The sequence below is a fragment of the Amblyomma americanum genome, chromosome 8 (genome assembly GCF_052857255.1).
Source record: "Amblyomma americanum isolate KBUSLIRL-KWMA chromosome 8, ASM5285725v1, whole genome shotgun sequence".
Classification (NCBI taxonomy): domain Eukaryota; kingdom Metazoa; phylum Arthropoda; class Arachnida; order Ixodida; family Ixodidae; genus Amblyomma; species Amblyomma americanum.
The window spans coordinates 94,950,960-94,963,922 of record NC_135504.1 but is presented as its reverse complement, the minus strand read 5'-3'; the positions used below and the strand labels follow the sequence as shown (position 1 = coordinate 94,963,922).

Here is a 12,963-nt window from a genome sequence, read left to right as displayed (position 1 = left end):
CTTCGGCCCGCCCATGGGCCCCCCGTTCTCCACTACCCTCGGGCCACAAGTCGCGCCGAATACGCTCGCGCACATACGCAGTTTCCCACGCGAAATGCAGCAGTAAAGTATTTCTCTCTCTCACTGTCGACAGTGAGCGCCGACAGCTCTACGCCTGGCTGTCTGTCCCTGCGCGGGGTCTCCCTGCCATCGGCGTTAGCTTGTTCGTCAATTTCGGAGCCGATGCTCGGAGTTGAAGCGGTGCTGTGGGCTCACGCAGTTGCTTGAGAACTGGCTGCCCTTGTCAGAAGACGACTGCAGACACCGTCCTATAGAATAATGCAGCTTTCGTTACTGCGACCTGACAGGCGCTGCCATTAGTCACAGTAGCAAGCTTTTTGTTAGTGATTGTGGTGAGGCAGTTTCTGTTTGGAAAATGCGCGTATATGAAAACATTTATTCAAGTAAGCAGGTCATCTTACATGAGCCACTCATAGTAGCATAACTGCACAACGGCAAAAACCGATCATGGTACAAAATATTCACAAAGTGGACACATATATGCGACCAATCGAGATATTTATAAAAATATTTATACACACAATCAGGTCATCATACATGAGTTATACCTTGTAACATAACTGCAAAAGGGCAAGAACAAATCATATGCCACGAGATGTTCATAATGAGCAGAAAGACACGATTTATCGAAGCCAACGTGTGAATGTTCATCCAAACAGTCGGGTTAGCATCAACAGAACTCGTCTACACAGCATACACAGATTACAATATTAGTAATCTGCCAACACAATCAAAGGCCCCGAGTTCCGGTAAATAAACAGTTGGCATTGCTGCCCCTGACTTCTGTGCCATTTGACGCATCAATAGGTCTTTGTTAGGTCTTGCAAGGCTTTTCCAGCGTTGCGATGCCTTCATTGATAAGAATGCGGTTTTGGGTTAAGTCCTTGACCACGTCCTCTAGATGGGCGACTTTGCGTGCAAGCCGGCGTCCGGAAGACTGCTGCAAAATTTTAATTTGCATTTTGCTTGCAGTTTGTAGTTTCGTTTGCCTCTTAACTTCGCTTCGCAGAAAAGCCTTTTCGGGAGTATCTTGTACGACCTGCAGCTGAAATTCAGTACAACACAAACTAAGCACTACCTCATCACACATTTGTAAGAAAAACATAAACAGTGGAATGCATTAGCTCATTTCATTTTTAAAAATTCCATGGTACATCATGCAAATTTGTGGTCAGTTCAAATGTAACCAGTTTACATGCCTAATCCACTAGCATTCAAGTTTTTGTATAGGATATAATGTAATTTTATGCATGAAAGCAAATCAGGCAGCCCCATGGCAATGTTGTACAAAAACAAAAAATTTTCAGTTCATTGTGCTAGAACATAATTTGATATTGGCAACCGTTTCAATTGTACAAAAGTAATTCTTAGGAACAAAACGTATCCGAGCAAGGTAGCTTTTACTTTCTAGAAGATTTTTTAGCTACATGGCTTGACAATTCAACTTGAAACAATTACAGGTGAAGTCCAAATAAAGCATGTATTGCGAAATATTAAAAATGCTCACATGGTGATGCTCAGTGTTTTTTTATTGGGATAACACAAACTATATAAAGAATAAGTTATGTACAAAGCTCTCTGAGTCTGTGAGCCGTCATCAATCATGGAAAAAAGATTAGTTTCCAGCAACAAGTCTTTCTTATGCCTTCTTATCATATCACATTGTGACGTTGATGGTATTTTAGCTTGCAAGGATGGAGGTGAAGAGGCATCCATACTTTCTTCATGCTGCCTTGAACTGCCTGGCTAGAAAAAAATGTCAACAGTGCATGTAAGCAAAGAAGCTTCTTCTGTTAAAGTAGTCAACTTAAGGTTCTCACTATAACTGGTGCAAAAACAGAAAAAAACCACTCAAACCGTGAAGTGCAATGAAGAAAATTAGATGTTACCTCTTTTTTTGAAAAAGTGAGCTTGCGATGCTCGTAAAACTTGAGCCTACCTTCATTGCTTTGTGTTTATGGTCAAATAGAATGTCACTTTTGGCATGTCATGGCACACTGATGGCATCACAAATATGGCACTGGCATAATACGTATAAAATCCTTTCTGAATTAAACAAATTGTGATTTCCTGGCAGCACAGTTTGGAATGCAAGTAAGCCAAAACAAACTTTTAAAGAGAGCCGTAAAGGTATTCTCAACATATATATGTGCGAAATCACTTAATGATACCTAATAAATTCTCTCTTCAATGATTAAGGTATTTCACTGTTTTCAAAAGGACCGTTTTGCAACATTTGAACACCACTAAAATTTGCAGATAAGTATTCCCTCTAAGAACATTGTAAAGGCCTTTTGTGTACACCCAGTTCCAGTACAAAATATAGCCTGCAGCTATTTTCAGCATCTGCAGTTTTGCAGCCCTTCCATAATGCATATCAGAAGCTGCCTGTAAGGGTGCACACGAGAAATGAATCCTGTACACTGCAGGTGTGAGTTTATTTTTTTTAAACAGCACTGCCTAGTGAGAGATTGAAAAAAAATCAACATATATACTGTATCATCTTGAGGTGCTTGCATCTCTCGATGAAAGGTGCTCATGGCTTCTGTTGTCAATGGCTCAGTGCTTTCTCTCAGAGAATGCGGGCAAAAAATAAAACACAACATCAAATATATTTTATTCTAGCCTGAAGGGGAAGGCATTCTGTTGCTCAATTTCAATAGGAGGAGTAAGAAAGCTGGTCTAATTTTCAGCGCTTCCCTAAGAATAAATGTACGATGTGTAAGTTTGTCATCAAGAAAAGCCAATAGAAACGGTTAAGTTGGCATTTTTCTTTTGTATTAAAAAATGCAGCCACAAATTAGCGGCTGTCTCTCATCCTTACCATTGCAAAAGAAAAATCTTTTTTGCATCTGGCTATTCTTGAATGCAATTAAGAAAAATTAAACCAAGTGCACAGAAAAGTATTTGCAGTCATACAACAGAAAGGATGGCCTTTTTGTTTTATCTCTCGGATGAATAAAAGCAGTGTGTATATTCCAGGACATTAGGAGTACAGATGATCAAGCGGCAGTAAAGAACGGCATTTTTCGAAAAAGATATAGGTTACAAACGCCATTTTTGTAACGTTGCAAGAGCAATGGTTGCCCCTCTGAACTCCGCTATATTACTCAGCCAGCTTGGTAATTTCGTTTTTGAGGGCTGTTTGACGTGTTATTTTCATATTTTACAGACTTGGTCATCTCTATTTATGGAGGAACTCTCTAGCACGCAAAGGCAAACAGCTAGTCCAGCAAAAAGCAGAGGACCGGAGTGTATATACGTTCGCGCTCAGCCGAGACGTGGAAACCTGATACTGCGCACAATCTTGCTCCCTCTAAAACCACCACCTTAAGAGTCAAACGTTACCTCGCAGCAGAATGGCGGTGCCGCTGAAGATAAATATATGTAAAGCAACATAAATGCGCCATACGTGCGCCTAGCTTTGACGTTGCCTGGCTAAACGCTAGTTGCCGCAAATTTATATATGTGTATTTTGCGTATTGAAAAAATAACTATTTCACTATTTGCTTGATATAATCGTGGGCACTATTGAAGACGAACACGATAACTTAGATTCCACAAACCTGTGAAATTGACGGCACGGCTCTTTGTTTCAGCCGACCTGAAACCATAACATCCTCAGATTTGATGTGAATAGAGCAGACACAGCCCCATTTCGATGGCGTCCAAGTTTCGTCGCGTTCCAGCGCTTCTCGCCAGAGTTCAGTTTAGGATCTTTTGGAAACCTGTTGTGGAAGGTGCAGCACCCATCAAGATATGTGAAATTGATTTGGCATTCAGAATAAGTAACGTCATTTTTGTCGAAAGCCAAACTAAAACGATTTACGTATTCAACATTACATAGGCATGCCCTAGTCGGCAATAGTTTCGTTTCTCAAGGAATGACCGCAGCGTATTTACTCACCGATGGAACGAAACCCCAGAACGGCTTTCTTCCGTGCGGCTCCTGCATCCCGGCACGCAGCATTTCATTGCGGAGCTCAGACAACCCAGCTGCACTTCGCGAAACACACGGGTGCACTGAGGCACTGGCCTCTCGGCACATACAAATCTCCAAGCTCCATGGCCTGTGTGCGCTTCTCAAATTTCGAGCACAGCCATGTTCGTCTGACGCAACACAGCGAGAGAACAAAACCGAAATCCGGCTAAGAACTACTGCTGCCTTATCACGTGTGGGCCTATTTCCCATGATTCTTTCCATTATATTTTTATGACTAGGCGTCAATATTATGACGTCACGCTCCCTCGTAGTTTTTCTTCCTCCATGCCACTGACATCGAATGTTCTTGGCAACACGTACAATGGCTGTTCCGTTTGGCCTCAATGAGGTATTCTATAAGAGCAGTATTGACTGTAATGACGATGAGTTAGTGCGGTAAATGCCTTGCAGTCATTACGTTAGGTGATCCGCAAGTCGTATTATTACCGTCGAAATTAGTGCACGGCGAGTTGACTTCCTGCTAGTCATAGGCGTGCATAGAGGGGAGTCAGGAGGGAGCAGTGGCCCTCCAATCGGCGTGAGGAAGGAGGACTCAAATTTTTCCCCTCTTGTTCCCAGCTAGCCAGAAGACTTTAAGAGGCACTGCCATGAACCTCGTCATCCCCTATGTAGAGACTTGTGCATGCCTATGGTGCCAATAAAACAAAGAGGGTCATGGCAGGGGTTCTAAGCACTGTATGTCACCCGATGCACAGTGCATGAAAGCGGACATGGGTCTTGTTTTCGAACGATTCTTCTGGGGCCATATATTCTGTAGGGATTCATTTTCGATTTCGAATCTATTGATCCTCTGGCATTGGTCACTTTTGCGGTGGTAGAGCCGCGGCTTTGAAGAGACTGCAGAACGCGCCCCGACCTTTGGCTCGATCACTGGGGCTATATCAGAGCGAATGACAAGCAGTAATGGTGATCTTTTCATTACTTTATTTGATGTGTTTTGATATTCTTTATTTTTAAAAACTCTTGGCCACCTAGGAGCTGTTTGTGCAAATAGGTAGGTCATGGCGGCGACAAATTTAGCTCTTTTACACAGTGTAATATGTGCGTTTCGTTCTTGCATTACTAGCATTATATTTGTCCTCCTCCGGTACTATCTCTGTTGACCGGCGACGTTATGATTATTGTGTTTAGCCGCTTGCTGCTTTGGTCTCATCCTGTCGTCACGCTGACGTGGCGCCAAATGGATATGGCTCCACATATAATATGGCCTCTGGCTTAACTCCTATTTGACCATGACGTTAATCGTGAGCGTTATGAAACGAATGTACTGTTAGAACACATAGGGCGACTGGATCTTTGACCGCACGGCTTTTTTAATATACAGAGTCCCTGTACTCCTGATATATCCTGGTCACCTGACGGATATTCCAGGTCCTCCCTTTGTCAGAAACACTAGCTCAATTAATGATTATTAAGCCTACATATCAGTTACAGGGATCTCATCTAATTTCGGGTAAAACAAACCATGTCAACCGGTTAATTGTTTTTACCAGCCATGATGCCTGTACAAGATACACCGTTCCCATCCTAACATCATTCCCACCTCACACCTTCCTCCCCCTCACCGGGTCTTCTTCCTCGAAGGTGTGACCCTATTTAAACCCCACCCATGATGAACGCTTTGTCCAGACGAAGACAAGTCATCTCGTCGAAGCTTTGGCAAGCACCCTGAGGCTTTCCGCTCTGTTCACTTTGTGTCTCAAGGTTTAAGGCAGTATTCTGAAATTTATCTGTTTATTTATTTTACCCTCAAGGCCTGGGGAATTACAGAGGGGAATGGTTGAATGAGATAAATACAATACAGAAAAGACAACACCAAGCATACAAATTAATGATGGACATATACAACGGTGACTAATGTCGTTCTAAAATGAGTAATGTCTACAATGCTGGCAATCGATCCGGGAACGTGGTTCCAGTCTTTGGATGTTCGAGGAATGAAGGAGTTGCTGCATGTTTTTTTTCCTGAGTGGAGCAATTCCAACCTTGTGTGCGTGGTCCAGACGAGATGAGATGTACGAAGGCGAAGGGATGAGCGCGCTACGAATCTTGGGACAAATATGAAAACTTTTATGGAATAAGCAAATTCAAGAAAATTTCCGACGAGAAGCTAATGAAGAAAGGTTTAACGTGCGTTTCATTGACGATATGCTAGCAGTACGATGGTAGTTATGCAGAATGAAACGGAGTCATTCTGGGCAAGCTCCAGGGCATTAAATGGAAACGGCTCGCAACATTGGAAAATTAACATTCATTCCTTTGTGTGGACACATTTGGCCATCACATAAAAATTTCTTTCGAAACAAAAAATGTTCATCGCACCTCGATTACCATTCTTATCTGAACATGCCCATATATGGAGTGCAGGATGGAGGCAGTTTCTGGAGATCCTATGTTTGTTTGAAGTAACCTTTGGAACAAAGGTGGAGATGGACAGGGTTTTACAACACGCCTTTAATACGTAAAAAAACACATAACCAGACAGGCTACATACAAAAATCAAGAAGGCTATTCAATAAAACACGTGAACAAGGCTGCAGAACGATGGTAAATATATAAAATTAGAGAAAAGAAGGAAAAAGGAAAACAAATCAGGGAAAATTACCCAGAAGCTTGCTTTAGCACGACAGCAGTGCAATAAAAACTTTATCTGGCATTTGGGCGTCATAACAAGTGATGCTCAAAATAGCATATGCCGCACAATGAAACTAAGCCACATCCAGGTGTTGTACATAAACTGTGTTGATATCTCAGACAGCATGAACTTAAAGAAATAAATATTCAACGCACATTGTCTTCTACAAACATGCGCCATATAGCTGAAAGGTTACTGGCACATCTCTGACACCCACGCAAACACAGACAAATGCAACATTACTGTCAAATATGGTAATTTTTCCTATAAATCAAAACTCTAGCAGCTTGTTTCCCTCTGGCCAACAGACGAGTGTGTTTCCTATGTTTACATTTTCATTCAGTTAAAACACTTGCATGTAAAGGGGAAAAACAGCAGTTTGGTGTGTAGGTATTAGGTACGTGTCTCCTGCGATGTTAGCTATCGCTAATCCTCCGAACTGCACCAGGAAGTAAATCAGTTGTTCCTTCAAGATATTGCCCACTAAAAGCATGCCCCTCTGATGCTGCTATTTCTGCAATTTGACAAGGCAAAATACAAATTAGCACAATTATTTTCGTCTCTGCGACGTTCTTCCGCAGACATTTTGCGCGGAGGGTCTCCTAGTCCCCGTCGGGAAAACTAGAAGCGGCAACCTTTGGGGCGAAGGTTACTCACCGGCGACACGTCCAAGATCCTCCACCGCTGCACAGAAATGAGCGACCGCTTCTACGACGCACCGACGATCTCCAGCCCGATAACACACCTCGCCGCATCAACTATCCGCCGCAACGAAACCGCCTGGCGCCGCACCGCAGCCGTGAGCGGATTCCGCGACGTTCCCGTACACCTACGGCCACTACTGCTGATCTGAACATTTCAATCGACGGTACCGACGTTACCGCACTTTTGGACACCGGCGCCGACTGCTCGGTAATCATTGGACATATTGCCGCGACTCTGAAAAAGGTGACCACACCTTGGACGGACCCACAGCTTCGTACTGCCAGCGGTCATTTGATGACGTTGCGGTGTTCGCCCCAACTTTTGAGGAGCACCTTCGCCGCCTCGAAGTTGTGCTGCAAGCCATAAACTCTTCTGAGCTCACGTTAAAAAAATGAGAAATGGCACTTTGCTTATAGGGAGTTCGGCCGGACCCAGACAAAACCAAAGCTATTGCCAATTTCCCTTCACCGCAGGACCAAAAGGCAGTCCGCCGCTTTCTAGGATTATGTGCCTACTACCGTCGCTTTGTGAAAGATTTCGCTCGAATCGCTGAGCCCCTCACGCCTTTCACGGGGGACGCCTCTAGAGCACAAGCATTTGAAACTCTTCAACGCCACCTGCAAGCACCTCCAGTTCTGGCTCAATTTGACGAAAATGCAGATACGGAGCTTTATACTGAGGCAAGCAATGTAGGCCTGGGTGCCGTGCTGGTTCAAATCCTCAGCGGTCGAGAAAGAGTCACCGCTTACGTCAGCCGCTCTTTGACTCACGCTGAAGCTAACTACTCGGCAACTGAGAGTGTCCAATCGAACGATAGTGTGGGTGACGTCGAAATTTCGACCCTACCATTATGGAAAATGTTTTACTGTAGTTACGGGCCATTATGCCTTGTGTTCTCTCGCGACACTCAAAGATCCGTCAGCCCGCCTTGTCAGATGGAGTCTGCGCCTCCAAGAATACGACATGACAGTGGCGTACAAGTCCGGCCGGTAGCACTCGGACGCCGATTGCCTCTCACGCGCCGCGGGAGAATCCCCAACGGAGGACGGTAACTACGACGACGACATCACCTTAAATGCGATCAGTGCAACGAACCTCGCTGAGAAACAATACGCCGACCCGGAACTTCGGCACCTCATGGAGTTTCTTAACGGTACCTGCCCGACTGTCCCGAAGGCTTTCAAGCGCTCCGTAGCGTCACTCTGTGTTCGCCACGGTGTCCTGGTGAAGAAAAATTTCGCCGCAAACAACCAGCAGTACCTTATTGTCATACTGACGAGATTACGTGACGAGATTCTTCAAGCTTCACACGATGAACCGACTTGACATTTTGGTGTAGCCCGCACGCTTTCAAGGATCAAAGACTTTGCACACTACGTCAGAACGTGCCGAGGCTGTCAGCGTTGCAAAGTGCCCTCAACCAAACCATCTGGATTCTTGAAGCCTATAGCACCACCATCGCTGCCTTTCCAGCAGATCGGGATGGACATGCTGGGCCCATTTCCTCTTTCTCATTCGGGGAACAAGTTAGTCATCGTTTCAACAGACTACCTGACACGATACACGGAAACATAAGCTCTGCCAAGCGCCACAGCCCTCGACGTGGCAAAATTTTTCATCCATCAGATCGTCTTGCGTCACGGTGCACCGGAGGTCCTAATCACCGACAGGGGTACAGCATTCATGGCTGACTCCTAGAGCAGATTTTACGCCACAGTCATACAAACCAACGAAAGACGACACCCTACCACTCTGAAACGAACGGCTTAACGGAACGATTAAACAAAACACTAGGTGACATGCTGTCAATATATGTTGAAGTTCAGCACAGAACTTGGGACGAAGTGTTCCCATACATCACCTTCGCATACAATACAGTCGTACAGAAAACGACAAACATGCCACCGTTACATCTCCTTTACGGCCGCGACGTGACTACGATGCTATACGCCATGTTACCGCATGTTGATGACATCAACCCGAATGCGGATCTTCACACCTTCCTGCACCTCACTGAAGAGGCTCGTCAGCTGGCTAGAGTGCGGATTCTCGACCAACAATGCCTAGATGCCCAATAGTATAACCTCCGACGCCGTGATGCTCGGTACACACCAGGAGACCGTGTGTGGGTCTGGTTTCCCATTCGCCGACGCGGACTTAGCGGAAAGCTCCTCTGTCGGTATTTGGACCCTACAAAGTGATCAGGCCAATTGGAGACCTCAACTATGAGCAGAAGTCACGGCTATCCCTGCACCGTGAGGTGGCACACGTTGTTCGTCTCAAGCCTTACTATGAGCGGTAGAGCTGGAATTTCGCGCGCTCATCACGCTTCACCTAGTGAATTTTTTTTAACAAACAGCTTATGCATCGGGACAATGCTCTTCCTATCCGGGGAGCCAGTGACGCAGTGCATTCCGCATGTTCGCTTAGCGCTGGCCTGAAGCATGCGCCGCCTCAAAAAGAGGAAGTGGAAGTGACAGCGATCTGGAGCTGTGGTCAAGACGTTCATCGTGGGTATGTGCCATGTCACCAAGGCAACAAAAACAACATCGTTCGTTGAAGCCCGCCCCTGTTTTCCGTGATCTGTGATCTCCCTCATACACGCGTGACAATATCCACTTGCTGAAGCCATCTCCTGCTCAATTGACGTTTGTATCAACGGTAGAGTCTAGTGGACATCTTATTTTAACCCTAACTTCAACCCCCATTACAATGCAAAGTGCTACCCTTCTTGATATCTTTTTGACCAACATCAGTAGTAATTATGTTTTCTCCGGAGTTCTATGCTGTGACAGACCACTAGCCGATTTATGTACTTATACGAGGCATCAAAAAGCAAACAACTAACTTACCCGCCGTGAAAACAACACAGTGTATCACACCCATGACTCTTGAAGCGTTTCATTGAAGTATTATAAACGCATGTTGTAATGGTGTATTTTTTTCTGATGCAGTCGATGATGCATATGAGCTATTCATTTCTCGTTTTCAGTCATTATATAATGAACATTTTAAAGAAAAGGTAATTAAGAAATCAAGAAGAAATCGTAAACCTTCGATCAACCATGAATCTTTTAATATGATTAAAAAGAAATCCAAGTTGTTCAAGAAATTTCTGAAAACAAAGTCGCTGCTTGATCGACAAAGATTCAAAAAGTATCGTAATAAACTACTTACTTAAGAAAGGAAAAAAGACAATATCTGCACAACGAGTTCATAAGCGAAAATTGTGGTGGAAGCTCTCAAATCTGGATGAAAATCAACTACTTGATCGCAAATCACGTTCTCCAGGTGTTACTAGTCTTACTCTCGAAGGCCGATGACTTAAACAGACTCCACTCCGAGGCCTGTGAGCTTGGCCACCGTGTTGTGCTGCAGTGGTTACCTGCTCACTGTGGCCTTGCAGGCAACGATCACGCTGATGGTGCAGTGAGGTCAGCGCAGCGCGACACCTCCTTGATCCTACCTATACCATTTTCTCGCTGTGATGGCGCGAGGCTTCTAACTGCACAATCCTGGCACATGCAACGCTCTTCGTGGTCTGATCTGCAGCATCAATATAGACACCTTCTACGTATCGACCCCACTTGTGACTTCCGCATGCCACGCAATATTGATAGACGTGATCAAAATTGCCTTCACCGAATTCGCCTGGACGCTGCCTTCATTAAATCCTATTTACATAAAATTGGTGCATCAAGTAGCCCTCTGTGCCCCACATGTGGTCTGCCCGAAGATCTTCCGCATCTGATCTTCCGCTGCCCAGTCTTCACAAATTATCGCAAGCCACTTTCAAGTGCTTTAGGACTCTAACAGGAGGGCCCCGTGCACCTGGAGCACGTCCTTGGACTCTGGAGGGACGCGGCTTCGGGTGTGCGCGGGACAAAAACATTTTTGATGTTTTTAAGAGACACGGGTTTGGTGGACATTCCTTGACAGTATTGAGTGTGTGTGCGCGTGTGTTTTTGAGCGCGTGAGTGTGCTTGATAACACCATTCACCCTTTCTTTTTCTATTTTCCTCTTTTTTTCACCACCCTCTTCTCTAATCTACTCTTCTGTCACCCTCACCTGCAATAGCATGCCAGGCTGACAACCAGGCAGGCCTCTCCTGTTCCATTAAGGTCCCTCCTCTTCCTCCTGCATTGAAAATAATGTACTACTTTTAAATACTGAAAAAAACTAAAGCCGTTCTTTTCATGCAAGGCGATCAGAAATTATTCAGAACTTCGACATAAAGCTTGATAGCACCAAATTAGAATTCAAAGAAATGATTAAAAGTTTAGGAATACTTTCCCACAATCACATGAACTGGAACGCCCCAGTTGATTCTGTCGTTGCTCATCTGTCACGGTGTGGCCTGAAACTCTGACTTGTTCGTTCAAAATCACACCATTGCACATATGGACACGTCCCCATCACATGTTGAGCCTGGGAGAGAGACGGATACCGTCGGAGTAATTTCCTCTGGCCAGCTAAAGGTTCCCACGCGTTTCCGACACCTCTTCTTTATCAGATGACCACTGAGGCGCAAGGTCGGGAAGAGAAGCCGAAAAGTGGTCGGTTGTCCTGCGATGCCTGTGATGGTTGGGGATGATGCCCGGCAGCCCACCGCGGTGCCCACAACACCGAAGAACCACCGGAAACCAGTCCCTTTTTTTGCCCAACATAGTCAGCGATTGGGGAAGATAGCCGCTTGCTCGCTGCGGCGGCGTCGGAGACTTCAGAAAGGGGGTCGGCTGTGCTCAAACTTCAGGCATCCGCTCTTTCGGGTCCCATACTCCGACCGGGAAAAGCTCGGTGATTGGAACCAGCTGACTCCTGGGTCCATTCCTCGTGGTCCTTGACGCAAGGCCTGGGAGCGATCACCATCGAGTTGCTCGGAGCCACCCAGTAGAAGCATAAATGGTTGCTGCCAACAGGCCAGACTTGCTGTCGCCGTTGCTAAAGCAGACTGGCTGTCGCCATTCGTAACAGCTCCTCCTCGGCCCGAAAAATCTCGATTGGCCAGCGTTACTGACCGCTGGGCAGGAAGAGATGGGCTTACGTCCCTGTTCATTTCCTGGCCTGCGACTTCAACTCCCTAGGCAAAACCCAAAGCACCAAACCACCAACAAAGGAAAACACAGGTGGGACGTTCCAAACAACAGCAATGCACTGCTCCTCATGTCAGCGCTCGGAATTCACTCAGGAGCCACCGGGCATCCCTCTAGTGCCAAACAAAATCCTTCCCCAGAATAGTGACCCCTCAGCTTTGCCCGAATTTAGGGTCAAAGCGAGCGTTCGCGTCACGTCTGAGATCGCCAAAGACAGACTGCTGTGTATTACGATGAGCGGTAGTGCATAAAAGCCTACAATATTTTGAAGTGAAACTCCATTCCTTATGAAAGCTCTGATCCCCCTATACCACCCGAATGTCGAAAGTGCTTAAATTTGGCTCACGCTCAGAATAATCTACATGTTCTTCTCAAGAAGCTTGAACGCTCGAGACTGAGAATCAATGGTCGAGTTCAAATCTCTGTGATGCGACTGCGCATCACAATCCTTACTCATTTTCGTACT

The 12,963-nt window shown here is 45.5% G+C and overlaps 1 protein-coding gene across 3 annotated transcripts in view; it reads left to right on the top strand.

Annotated features, from left to right (window-relative positions):
- LOC144102003 (BTB/POZ domain-containing protein 3-like) overlaps positions 1-12,963 on the top strand; it is a 145,788-nt gene that overhangs the window by 2,858 nt on the left and 129,967 nt on the right. The window lies entirely within an intron of this gene.